This window comes from Muntiacus reevesi, chromosome 15 (genome assembly GCF_963930625.1).
Source record: "Muntiacus reevesi chromosome 15, mMunRee1.1, whole genome shotgun sequence".
NCBI classification, from domain to species: domain Eukaryota; kingdom Metazoa; phylum Chordata; class Mammalia; order Artiodactyla; family Cervidae; genus Muntiacus; species Muntiacus reevesi.
In genome coordinates this window covers 62,416,186-62,422,185 of record NC_089263.1, presented here as the reverse complement: position 1 = coordinate 62,422,185, position 6,000 = coordinate 62,416,186, and the positions used below count along the sequence as shown (strand labels likewise).

The 6,000-nt window shown below is 47.4% G+C and overlaps 1 long non-coding RNA gene across 1 annotated transcript; it reads left to right on the top strand.

Moving 5' to 3' along the window:
* Positions 1-3,338: 3,338 nt before the first annotated feature.
* Positions 3,339-5,257, top strand: LOC136147021 (uncharacterized). The gene is made up of 3 exons (XR_010659100.1): positions 3,339-3,578; positions 4,569-4,724; positions 5,056-5,257. It is a non-coding gene; the product is annotated as an uncharacterized lncRNA (long non-coding RNA).
* Positions 5,258-6,000: the final 743 nt, after the last annotated feature.

Below are 6,000 nucleotides of genomic sequence, written 5' to 3'. Positions count from 1 at the left end.
AAATAATAAGTGGCGAAGCTGTTGGAACTTAAGGAGAAAGATGTTGAATGAGAGAGAATACAGGGACTTCCCTGGTGGTTCAGGGATTGGGTGGAGCTTCACCTTCAGTGTGGGTTCCATCCCTGGTCAGGAAGCCCAGATCCCACATGCCTGGAGGCCAAGAAACCAAAACATAAGACAGAGGCACTATTATAGAAAATTCAAGAAAGACTTTAAAAATGGTCCACATCAAAAAAAATCTTAAAAAAAAAAATCAGTGCAATTTGAAAAAAGAGAGAGAGAGAATATGGTGTCGCCTGGGAACTGGAAGCCTGGCCCCCGGAAGCTGACTGCCTCAGGCCTGGCCGGGCTCTGCAGCCTCGAGCTCTGCTGGGTAAGATCTGTGACCCAGATGGGCTCAGCGTGGTGCCCGACACAGCACAACAGGTAATCGAGTGTGTGATCATGTTTATAATCAGTCGTTAAGGAGAAAACTTTATTTCACAAAAGCAAAACTAGGAGAATGAAGGTGACTGTGTATCTGTCTGATGTGTGTTAGTCGCTCAGTCGTATCCGACTCTTTGCGACCCCATGGACTGTAGCCCACCAGGGTCCTCTGTCCGTGGAATTCTCCAAGCAAGAATCCTGGAGTGGGTTGCCATTCCTTTCTCCAGGGGATTTTCCCGACCCAGGGATCCTCCACTGCAGGCAGATTCTTTATGGTCTGAGCCCCAGGGAAGCCCTATTTGTCTTATGAGTGATATATATTTTTTCCCAAATGGCACATCAAGAGTACTACCTATAATCAGTTAATATAATTATGTACATTTTGCATATCTGAGTCCTAGAGATTTAAAAATTGGTTGCCCGTGGAAGTTATTGGGTTATATGTCTGTGTGTTTGTCTACACATTTAGTGTATCCAGCCAGTTTATGCATTTCCTATACATTTTGTGGGCTGCCAGATAATAACAGCAGGCTGGCATCAGCTCTATATCTGCTTGGGAATGACCATAAACACCACCATGGAAACTGAGAGCTCTCGCGTGTGGGCACATGCCTCTCTGTCCGCTGCAGAAGAGCAGGGGGCTGTTTAGGAGAGGCTTGGGAGATGGGGGCTCAGAGCTGTGCCCCCTGTGCCCCTGCGGGAGGCGGGGGGAGGGCTTCCCTCCTCTTCCTCCAGGTGGAAGGCGGCAGCCGGGGCCCCAGAGCCAGCACCCCAGGTGCGCCTGGCGAGTGGTTCTGGTGCCAGCTAGGCCCTGGGAGAGGGAGGCACGAGCCGGGTGGAAGGGAGGAACGTGGGCCACAGAGGAGATCTGCCCCCCAGCCCTGGGCCTTGGACAGCCTTGGGACCTTGCAGAACTGCCTCTCCCTTCTGTTGTGTGAAGACTAGCTCATGTCACCCAGGTTCGTTGCAATGACCTGCCATTCCCCTTTAGAAGCCGGGTGGGAGACCGAGGCCGCTGAGTATAATAATACCACATCCTAGCTGAAAAAGAGGCAATTGCTTTCTGAAATAGTTACTTCTTTATAAGTGCCGGAGGGAGATAAAACAATTGGATGTCTGATAGAAGTAGTAACACGTTTCGTCCAGTCCTGCCTTCTGGACATCTATTTCGCTGAGTGTGCCGTTTTTCACCAGAGCGTTTCCTACCTTGGGGTCATCTTTGTGCTGGAGATTACAGAAAGCCAGCTCACATCATAAATTGCTTTGCCACAAAAAGGCCCTTCCAACTTCTCACATTATGGGCCAGATTTTTTTCTTTTTTTTTTACGTTCAGATGCCTCCCTCCCCAGTTCATCCCTGATAACCGGGCAGGATAATATTATAAATGTTGAGGGTCTTTGTCTATAGACAATAGAATAGGCCCAGTGTTAAAATATCTTACATGCCTTATATTTTAGGAAACACACACAATATATACAATTGATTTACTCTCAAGCTAGATCTTAGGTTCAAATCTGTCCACTAAAAACCCTTCTGATGACATATTTGAGATATATGGTAAAAAAAAAAATAGGTTGAGGATTGGATCCACAAATATAAACCAGTTTGTATAAACCACTGTTAATGAGCAGTTGTTTGATTTCATCTGGGTAATACTGAATGCCAGTCTGTGTGTGTAGACAGACTCTAAACATGAATCTTGTGTATGAAGAGACACTTTTAAAAAAAATTATATTTACTTTGTATTGGAGTATAGTTGATTTACAGTGTGGTGTTAGTGTCAAGTGCATAGCTAAGTGATTCAGTTATACCTACATCCACTGTTTTTCAGACGCTTTCCCCAGACAGGTTACTACAGAATACTGAGTAGCATTCTCTGTGCTCTATGGTAGGTCCTGAAAAGACGACATTTTTGATGCAAGCTCTGAAGCAGGATTATGTGCTACATTTTTATAAGGTGTCACGTTAAATTCTTCTGCAGCTCCTACTGTCTGTCCCGGAGGTGTCTTCAGTTACTTTGTCCTGAGGCTAAAGGGATTTAATGAGAGCTGACTTAATGGTTGGGCCTGACACTCTTCTGAGGGCTCTGCCTGTGTTGACTCATCAATTTCTGGTCTCCATCTGGTGAGATGGGGCCTCTTATTATCTCCATCTTACAGCCAAGGAAACTGCAGCTCCATGAGGCTAAATGCCTCATCCACCATCGAGGGGGGATTCACACCAGATGCTAGACTTCAAGACCGTGCGTGCTTCTCAATATTAAAGAGGAATCTGGGGATTCTTTGTTTTCAACGGCAGCTTATTATGTTACCAAGTCTGTAATAATAACTATGAATGGGTGTAAATTAGGACTACTGGGCAGATGTCACAATGGTAAGTGTTTTGACTTCTGCTTGAAATACAGTTCTGTTGACATGGAGCCAGCTATAGCCATGGAAGTCAGAAACACTCACCCATGATGATCAGAGGATGTCTCCAGACTGGATTTGTCCTGTGAACATGTAAGGCAGAACTAATGTTATAAATACAGACCCTACAGTAGACATAAGAACTGTGAGTTAACACTTGATAGGGGAGAGTTAAAAATACCACTTTAACTAAAAAAGCACTCTAGGTTTATCATGCCCTGTTACCTGCCAAGTGTTGAGAAAGTCTTTCTCAGGAGCTTGAGAAAACCAAGTCAAGAGATAATAAAAACACTTCTGGATGGATACGAAGAGACTTATCAATGTGCAAGTGTTATGAGAGAGAGAAAAAGGGACCATTTGCAAAGAACAATCCTCCATTTCTCAAGAATACCAGTAGTTTCAAAGGGAGCAAGTTAAACACAGATTTGGGGAATACTAGTAAAGGGCAGTGACACTTGAAAGTTGCTCAGTGGTGTCTGACTCTTTGAGACCCCATGAACTGGAGTCTGCCAGGCTCCTCTCTCCCCAGAATTCTCCAGGCAAGCATACTGGAGCGGGTAGCCATTCCGTTCTGCAGGGGATCTTCCCGACCCAGGGATGGAACCCGCACTTCGAGCAGATTGTTTGTGACACTTAATGAAGTACTGATTGCCGGTTCCATGCTGCTGAGACCAGAATGGCTCCCTGGGACGTCCTCACACAATCGCTAGGACAGACCAACAGACTATTTGCGGGAGTAGCCAGGTACTGCATTTCTGACTTTTGTGTATTTCAACAGATTGGATTCAGTGGTTAAGTGAAGTCAGACATGCATCCATGTTAAGTCTCCTCAGTCGTGTCTGACTGCGACCCCATGGACTGTAGCCCACCAGGCTCCTCTGTCCATGGGACTCTCCAGGCAAGGATACTGGAGTGGGTTGCCATGCCCACCTCCAGGGGCTGTTCCCTGCCCAGGGATCAAACCTGGGTCTTTGACCTCTCCTTCACTGGCAGGCGGGCTCTTTACTGCTAGTGCCACCTGGGAAGCTCCTCAGTGAAGTCACTGGTGATCAAATATCCTCAAAGGAACAATCCCTCCACATTGGAAGGGTCCCAAGAACCTGGGCGGGTGAGGGGTGGGAGGTGATGCCTCTGTGACTTTTAGGCTCTGGGTTGCTCTCATTAGGGAATCAGACATGTTTGTGCTCATTTTGAAGCAGAAGAAATACACTTTTAAAGGAAGAAGGGAAACTCAGCTCTCATCCTGCCCACTGGAGTCCATGGCATAACTTCCAGATGGTGATATTCAGATTCTTTTGATATTCCTCCAGCTAGGAATATGAAATACACACGAGAGAAAAAAAAAAAAAAAACTTAAGCCCTGGGGGAAAAAAGATAAGTGCATCCTAATGACTAACAATCCCTTGTCTGTATTTAATGAAGTGTTCACCTTCTGGTGTGAATGTCTGGAAGTCAGCTATGGGTGATACTGCAGTATAAACTTCACATGGCCCTCCGGGCTGCCTGACTTCATCTGCCTGCTTGCTCTGCCTTTCCAGTGCTCAGAGCAGGGTGTGGGGTGGTGTAGATGCTCAAACTATTGATGGCCAAGTGACCGAGTGATTGACAGGGACGAGTCTAGGAGGCATTTGACAGAGAAGTGCCATTTAGGTACTGATTAAAAAATACAACAGTAGACCACGGAGACCATCACAATGGCATCTGCTAATGCAACCTTCTTTCACTTTTCCCTAGGTTCTTTAACAGCTGCAGAAAAATCTAGAAGACCCCCTGGCAAATTTCGAAGAACACACAGCTAATTTACAAACAAGGGGGAAACAGAACGTTGAGAAACTCAGCGGCTCCAAAGACTGCAGTAGATGGGAAACAATTCGGAAAGCGGCCTCCGCGGTGAGTGCAAGCCGCGTTTGCTTTTCAGCGGTGATTTCTGAGGATTAATTTTGAGAGGGAAGAGGGACTTTACTCCTGTGTGTAGGATGGCTCTCCATCATGAACCGTTGTTTTAACGGACTAAAGAATTTGTTTGGCACACACTTGCTCAGAACCCAAGGGAAAAAAGCCAAGTTCCCTCGAGGCTGTCAGCCCCCGAGGACAGGAGTCAGTCTGAAACGTCTTAGCTTCAAGAAGGTGGCAGAATTACATAATTATTCACAACTCAGAAGAAATTAAAATACCTCTTCCAAATATGAAGTTGTGAGATAACACAAACCACAAATTCTAGACTTTCAGAGAGCGCGTGCCTCGTGCGGCCTCCCACGCAGAAACCCACGGCAGACTGTGTGCGCGGCGAACACGTGCTTCCGCGCCCGGGAGGGTCCCATCGCGCCCGGGAGGGCCCCTCAGCCGGCTCCTTCGCGATGCCCGGGGATCTCAAGATGGAGCGTGTCGGAGGAGCAAGTGGTCATCACAAGGCCCCCGGGACCACGGAGGAACCAGTGCAGGAGGTAAGGAACAGCCTAGAAAGTCCTAGAATAGAGGCAGAGTGCGACGGGACGGACGTGGGGGGCGGGGGGTGGGTTGAGAGTATGGAGAAATGGTCACATGGGCCCGAGGAGTCTGTCTTTTTTTTGGGGGGGGGGCGCCTAGGGGCGCTGCGTGCTCATCATATTTGTGAATAACTGAAAATCATCGGTATAAAAAGAAAGAAAGAAAGAAAATCATCAGTAAAGTCGCTCAGGCATATCCATCGAGTCAGTGATGCTATCCAACCGTCTCATCCTATGTCGCCCCCTTCTCCTCCCGCTGCCAATCTTTCTCAGCATCAGGGTCTTTTCTAGTGGCTCAGTTCTTCGCATCACGTGGCCAAAGTATTGGAGTTTCAGCTTCAGCATCCGTCCTTCCAATAAATATTCAGGACTGATTTCCTTTAGGATAGGCTAGTTTGATTTCCTGCAGTCCACGGGGCTCTCAAGAGGCTTCTCGATCACCACGGTTCAAAAGCATCAGGAGCACCACGTTAATCCAGGTTCACTTTGAAAGCGAACATGCCAGAATGCTCCAGTTGCTCAGTCGTGTCTGACTCTTTGAGACCCCATGGCCTCTAGCCCGCCAGGCTCCTCTGTCCACGGAATTCTCCAGGGAAGAATTCTGGAGTGGGTTGCCATGCCCTCATCCAGGAGATCTTCCCAACCCAGGGATCGAATCCGCTCTCTCCTTCACTGCAGGC